This window comes from Gekko japonicus, unplaced genomic scaffold (genome assembly GCF_001447785.1).
Source record: "Gekko japonicus isolate JY-2015 unplaced genomic scaffold, Gekko_japonicus_V1.1 scaffold761, whole genome shotgun sequence".
Taxonomy (NCBI): domain Eukaryota; kingdom Metazoa; phylum Chordata; class Lepidosauria; order Squamata; family Gekkonidae; genus Gekko; species Gekko japonicus.
Genome location: NW_015177030.1, coordinates 554,315 through 561,474, shown reverse-complemented (window position 1 = coordinate 561,474; position 7,160 = coordinate 554,315). Strand labels below are relative to the sequence as shown.

General features: G+C 56.5%; 1 protein-coding gene across 1 annotated transcript in view; it reads right to left on the bottom strand.

Annotated features, from left to right (window-relative positions):
- KIF1C (kinesin family member 1C) overlaps positions 1-2,316 on the bottom strand; it is a 53,630-nt gene extending 51,314 nt beyond the window's left edge. Inside the window, exon 1 of the mRNA XM_015427890.1 lies at positions 2,184-2,316. The gene's annotated coding sequence lies outside the window, so the exon portion shown is untranslated. The remainder of the gene's footprint in view (positions 1-2,183) is intronic.
- Positions 2,317-7,160: the final 4,844 nt, after the last annotated feature.

Below are 7,160 nucleotides of genomic sequence, written 5' to 3'. Positions count from 1 at the left end.
CTTTCCCTCGCAAGGGTGGCCAACACAGCCCACCAGCCAACTGCACGAAGCCCCACCTGCCACCATCCCCCGGGGGCCTGATCCGGTGCCCCGTGCCAGGAACGGAGGTCGCAGTCCCACAGGAGGACGTGCCACAACAAAAGGAGCAGGAGCCTTGAAAACCATCCAGATTTCACTCTGGCAGAACTCGCTCTGGACTGGAGCCTCAGACCTCCGAATACAAAATGAGGAAGGAGGGGGAAGGAGCACAAGGAGGGGAAGGAAGACCGGGGGGGGGGGGAGGTGATTCTGTAAAGTCCGAATGCAATCAAGAAAAGGAAAATTTCATGGTGACATTGCGACCTCCCAAGTTTCGCTAACCAGACCAACCCCCGTAATGGCCACGGAGTCCCAGGTCTTTGTCACGTCCTTGGGAGAGGATATCAAAGTTCCCAATGGATTCTAACTTTTGACAGGTTCACCCTCTGGATGTTCTTTTGCCAGAGAACAGCAACTTCTAGAATAGCCCAAAGTTGCTGCGACAAGACCAGGTCCTGACGTGACGCCTTCATGGAAGCTGAGGCCCGGGAAGGCACCAGAGCGGCCTTGAATGCAAAGCGACCAGAAGCAGGAAGGCAGAACAGATGGGGGGGAGGGGGGGCACCGAGGCGGCCTACAGGAGAAGAAAGAACAGGCCGCAGAGAGCACCTCGCAGAGAGGGCCCAGAGGCAGAAAGAGCTGCGGCCGGGCCAGGCGTTGGCAGGAAGGGAGCAACAAAGGAAGCTTTGGGACTGCCAGGCGAGGAGGCCAAAGAGGGAGGGGAAGGGCTTGTCCAGCGAAGCCACGGATCCCACCAAGACCTGCCTGGCGGAGTGGGCAGGCAGGCGGCAGGACCCGGCAGGCAGGTTGGCCAGCCTCGAAGAGCTCCCTGTCCCACTAGCAGCGGCCCAATCCCTGAGCAGGGCTTCTCCCTCCCTGCATTGAGCAACTCAGACCCAGCGGCAGTAGCAGCGTGCAAAACAAACTCCCGGCCTGCAGAACCAACAGGAGAGGAAGGCGAGGAGGGAGCAGGGAGCAAGCTCCCCCCCCCCCCCCCCCACAAATCTTTTGGGGGGGGGGGGGGGGGGAGGTCACCAAGGCCTTCGTGCAAAGCAGGAGATATTTGATCAGCTGCCTGTCCCTCAGCGAGCAGGTCACAAGGGAAGGGATCAGGACGGTCCATGGAAACAGGACAGGATCACACACACACACACACACACACACCCCAGCAAGAGGGAAAACCCCCAAAGAGAAGACTGCCAGCTCATCACGAACACTCAACAGCCACTGCTTGTCGGGGGCCGTGGGCGGAGGCTCTCCCAGCTCTGCAAAAGCAGAGTCGTGACTCTGGGGACTCTCCCCCAGGGGTCAGCAATGGCTTGGGGGCTGGGGTGGGAAGAGGTCAGCTCTGCCCCATTAGCCAGGCCCCACAAGCAGAGGGCTCATGCTCAGGATCCCCTGCCCCAAAGACTGCCTTTCCCTCCCCCCGCCTCGCCCACCCTGCAGGAACTGACCGCAGGCCACTGGAGCCAGTGAGCCCAAGAGGCCAAGCTGAAAAGAGGAAGACGAAGAAGAGTGGGTTTTCACACCGTGCTTTTCTCCACCTTAAGGAGTCTCAAAGTGGCTTACAATCGCCTTCCCTCCCTCTCCCCACAACAGGTGCCTCGTGAGGTCAGTGGGGTTGAGAGAGTTCGGAGAGAACCGCGACCGGCCCAAGGCTTCCTGTGGAGGAGGTGTGGGGAATCAGACCCAAGATTAAAAGTGTGTGCTTTTGTGTGTGTAATGACTGTTTTGTATCCTAACCTCTTGTGTAAAACTGCGCCAGTGAGAACCCTGCTTAACCCGTGTGTTGTTATTCAAAGCCTCCTGTGTTGTTCATATGATAGATGCTGTGCTCATGCAGGTTTTTCTAATCCCTGTCCTGGGACATTATTTGTCAGGTGTCTCATCATATGGGCTGTATCGATTTACGCCGGGTAATCCACTCTGAGTCTCACAAAGAAAGGCAAAGGTGGGCTGCATAAACGAACCAGCCCAGAAATGAAGCACCAATCGGAGAATCACCAGATAGCCTCCTGACACAACCCGGAGACACACGAATGGCTCTTAAGGGCCTTTCCCAGGACTGAGAGAAGATCTGACGTCACCCCAGCGGCTCCTCTCACCTTTCTCCCAAATGGCAGCTGTTCCCCAGCTGCAGACTGGACCTCGACAGGATGCCCTCTGAACACATTAGCCTGCGGTGGGGTGAGGAGGGAAAGCCATCTCTGGACACCGGGCTCTGGAAGCCGTCCCCTTCTGCTGCAACCAAAACGCCAAAGAAAGACGGCTTGTAAGGCAAGGAAGAGAACATCGAGGGACAGGAAAAACTGAAGGTCACCCGAGAGCCCCAATACACCCTTGTGAAAGAGCCTGAGTCCAGGAGCACCCGAGAGGCGAACAAAATCCGTGGGAGGGGAGGAGCCTGCGTGAGTCACTGGATCACTTCTTCAGGTCTGAAAAGGGGAGCCGTGACTCACGAAAGCTCCTCCTCTGCCAGCAATTGTGTTCGTCTTTAGGGTGCTCCTGGACTCGGGCCCTTTTCTTCTGCTACTGACGGACAGAAGGACGTGGCCACCCATCCCGATCTGTCTCCAACACACCACTGACCCTCTTTCTTCCTTCCTCCCACCACCACGCGCCTTCTCCCTCAGAATACGGCCGTCCCCGTGGCCCTCCTGGCAGCCAAGGGAGGTGTGGGAAGTGTCTGTGACCCGTGCCAGGTAAACACACTGCCTCTTCCTCAGACACAGGGTCCCACTAGGCTCAAGAAGACTGTGCCAGATGAAGAGTTCTGTGCCGTGCAAAAGTTTTGCACACTCCAGCATCCACCTTCATTAGCCCAAGGAGCAAGATCATTTCCCCCCATTGTATAACCCCAGAAGGGGGCTGTCACACAGCCTGTCCTCCACAGAGTCAGTCTGTATCTTCCAGCTCCAGCACAGTTCAGGGATGTTTCTGTGTATTCCTGTCCAACGCCAGGAACGGGTCACGCTTCTAAAAATAACCACTGACAAGCCGGTTCTCCTTCATGCTTCCAACCCTCCCCCTTCCCAGGTTTTTGCTTTTACAAGCTTTGGGGGCATAAATGCTGGGAACCCCAAACCATCCAAGTGTGGCTGGGAGGGGGGGTGTCCAGCACCAGCATACAGATTGGTCCTGTTTGCTACCGGAATGGGGTCCTTGTGGCCCATTTCCTAGTGTCGGGGGGGGGGGGAGAGACAGAGACAGAACTTTTTGGCCATGTTTTTTCCTCCACCGCTCCATATCTAGTCTACACTCCATTACAGGGCTTGCTGCCAAACCCAGGTCCTCCCCGGGTAGTCTAGCTGCTCAAAAACTCAGGCAAGGATGTGGGTATCGGCTACACCTGCCTGGCTTTCAACCTCCTCCTGAGGATGCTCTGGGAAGGCAGATGCTGGGTGCATCATGGTTAGGACCCGCTGCCCTCAGAAATGTCCTGATACCTTCGTATTTAATGGGGTGGGGGCTGGAAAAAGAAAAGGAAGGCCCCTGCCCAGCCTCTCCAGCCCCCCACATGCCTGATTCAGACCCTACTGGGCCACAAGCAGAGGAAACGACTAGCTCCAGCAAGCGAGCCAAGCCACACGCCGGCGACCCCGAGCCCAGCGATCTTGGCCGTCCCCTCGCTCCCTCCCCTTGCTTGGAGGCCCCTCCTAGCCGCAGGCCCCAGAGCCGCGCAGCACCAGTCCCCGGGCCACTGACCGCTTGGCTCCCCGCCCCGGCCGGGGAAGGTCCCCCCGCCGGGGGCCTCCGCGCTTCGCCTCCGGGCAGCCCCTTCCCCGCGCGCTCTCAGGGCCGAGGCGGCGGCAGCGGCGGCGGCATCCTGGCCGGGGGCGGCGGGGAGGGCGGCAGGGCCCGGGCGGCGGAGGGGCAGAGGGCGCCGTAGGAGCCGGCGCCCGCCGGGCAGGGCAAAGGCAGAGCGGGGAGGAGCACGCGGGAAAGGGGGGAGGAATGTCGCGAGACGGGAAAAGTTCCCTGGCCCCTCCCTGGGAGGTGGGCAGTTCTTAAAAGGGCAACGCGCCCGGGCGCCGCGGCGGGCGGCTCACCTCTGCGGCGCGCTGCAACCGGCCGGCCCGGCGCAGTACGATGCGCCGAAGGGAAGCAGGCTCTTCCTCCTCGGGACAGAGCAGCATCCGCAGGTGCTGCTGAGTCGCGATCCAGCGGAGCCTCCCTTTCTCTCGCCCCTGCCGCCGCCGGTCGCCCCGCCGCTCCTTGCGGCACAACCCCGCGCCCGACCCGCTTCTCCTTCACAGGCCTGCAGCGCCGGAGCCAGCCCGAAGTGCGCCTGCGGTGCAACAACTCTGGAGCGAGGGAGGGCCGCTGTCCAACCAGGGCACAACTGAGGCTGCGGTGGTCACACACACACACTAAATAATCCACTTCCAGTGCACTTTCCAACTGGATTTTTACTGTGCGAACTGGCAAAATCCAGTTCGAAAGTGCATTGAAAGTGGATTATTCAGTGTGTGTGTGTGTGTGTGTGTGTGTGTGTGGGTGTGTGGTGGGTGTGGTGCTGTCCCAGTGTAGCAAATGCGCTCCTGGCCCCTTTTGTGTGGCCCCTTTGGAAGGAGCGGAGCCGCTACAGCTGAGGGAGGCATTTTATTCCTCGTGTGTCTCCTCAAAAAGGGCCGCTTCCGCCAAAAGGAGGGAGCGGGTTTGTGTCGCTTGGGGGATGCTGCGGGACCCCGGCCTCCTGCTGGAAAAGCTGCTGGCATCTGGCCAGGGGCACCTGCAGGCCCTGGTAACCGCTGGATTAGACAGCACTGTAGGCGGGGCTGCTCTGGAGGAGCATCCAGAAGCTCCAACTGGTAGGGAACGCTGGGGCTGGCCGAAAGAACAGAGGACCTAAAGAGCCTCTTGCAAAGAGTGAAAGAGGAGAGCACAACAGTTGGCTTGAAACTCAACGTCAAAAAAAACTATGATCGTGGCATCCGGCCACATCACTCCTTGGCACATAGAAAGGGGAAGCTGTGGAAGCAGTGACAGGGACCCAAGATCACCGCAGACTGTGACAGCAGCCATTAAATTAAAAGACGCCTGCGCCTTGGGAGGAAAGTGATGGCGAACCTAGACAGCATGATAAAAAGTAGAGACATCACCCTGCCCACAAAATTTCCTGAAGTCAAAGCGATGGTATTCCCAGTAGTCATGTATGGCTGCGAGAGTTAGACTATAAGGAAGGCCGAGCGCCAAAGAATAGATGCTTTTGAACGATGGTGCTGGAGAAGACTCTTGAGAGTCCCTTGGACTGCAAGGAGATCAAATCAGTCAATCCTAAAAGAAAATCAACCCTGACTGTTCCCTGGAAGGCCAGATAATGAAACTGAAGCTCAAATACTTTGGCCACCCAATGGGAAGGGAGCCCTCCCTGGAGAAGACCCTGATGCTGGGAAAGATTGAAGGTCAAAGAAGACAGGGACGGCAAAGGATGAGATGGTTAGACAGTGTCATAGATGCAATGAACATGAAGTTGAGCCAACTTCAGAGGATGGTGGAAGACAGGAGGGCCTGGTGTGACGGGGTCGCGAAGAGTCAGACTCCACTGTGCCACTGAACAACAAGAAGCTGTGGCTGGAGTTCTGGCCAGAGGGGGTCGGTCCTGCAGACATGATCACTCCGGTCTTGTTGCACCTACCTGGCTCCCAGTTTGCTTCAAGCCTGCTCTGCAGCTTGGGGCCAGCGTGTCTCTTCCCATATAACCATCCCTGACCACTCTGGTCGGCGGCGGCCACCTCTGGAGGCCCTGCTGTGGTGAGTGCCCACCCCATCTGAGGGGTTGGATGGGGGGCCAGCCAAGGAGGGCCCTTCTCAGTTGTGGCACCAACCGTGTTGACTCCCCTCCCTAAGGAGATTCCTCTTCCCCCTTCTCTCATGGTCTTCTGCTTGGCGGGCAGCCATTTGTTTTGTCTGAGCTGCCTTCTCGGATTCATGTGGGTTTCTAGCATTGTTTTTATATAGTTATATGTGTGTGTTCCCCCCCCCATCTTGCTTTTTAATGTTTTTATTGTTTGCCACATTCAGTGGAAAGTTGGGTAGTGTTATGTATTGGGACTGAAGCATTCCAGGTATGTCACACCAGAGACTGGCTAAGCTTGGAGCACAAGAACAATAGCCTACCAGGACTCTGGAAGTAACCAGAGTTACTTAGTTGCTGTAGTTGCTCCGGGCTGCATGGCCATGGGATTGTAGAACCTGATGTTTCGCCAGTAACTCTGACTGACATCCTCAGAGGTATAACACAGAAAGATGGAGTACTCTCTGTGTCAAGGTGAGAAGAAAAATGGTAGCCTTCAACAACATATTCAAGTAGTTAATGTTACGTAAATAGCCTATCACTGGGAGTGAGGTGTGTCTGGGTGTGGCCATTGCATGCCATTTAACAGAGCTGCGGCTCCGAGGTCTTGTCTTGCTCTTGCTGAAATCACAAAGAAAAGTTGAGCTGATCACTAGACTGGAGCCTGCTCATTCACGGAACCCACTATTTAACAGGTAAAAAGTAAAGTAAAGGTTCCCTTGCTCGAAAGCCAGTCGAGTCCGACTCTAGGGTTGCGGTGCTCATCTCCGTTTCGAAGCTGAAAAGCCAGCGCTGTCTGAAGACGTTTCCGTGATCATGTGGCCGGCATGACTAAACACCAAGGCGCACGGAACGCTGTTCCCTTCCCACCGAAGTGGTACCTATTTATCTACTTGCAATTTCTTGCTTTCGAACTGCTAGGTTGGCAGGAGCTGGAACTAGAGACGGAACCTCACTCCGTCATGTGGCAACTCGGGTCTTGAACTGCTTAACCACTGACCTTCCACAGCCTGCAGTTCAGCGTCTTAACCACTTGAGCCACCACAGGTAAAAACACAGCTGCAATTTTAAAAAAAGAAATATAAATAAATAGGAATCCAGGGCCGGCTGTAAGCACTCCCTGCCTAACCTACCTCACGGGGCTGTTGGGAGGATACAAATGGAGTAGGGGACACTGCCTTGAAAGCCTGGGAGGAATTTTTTTTAATGATAGTCTAATACAAGAAGTTCCCACTTTTTTAATTTTGACAGCCTGGGGCGAGAACTCGAAAGCTGCCCGGCCTCT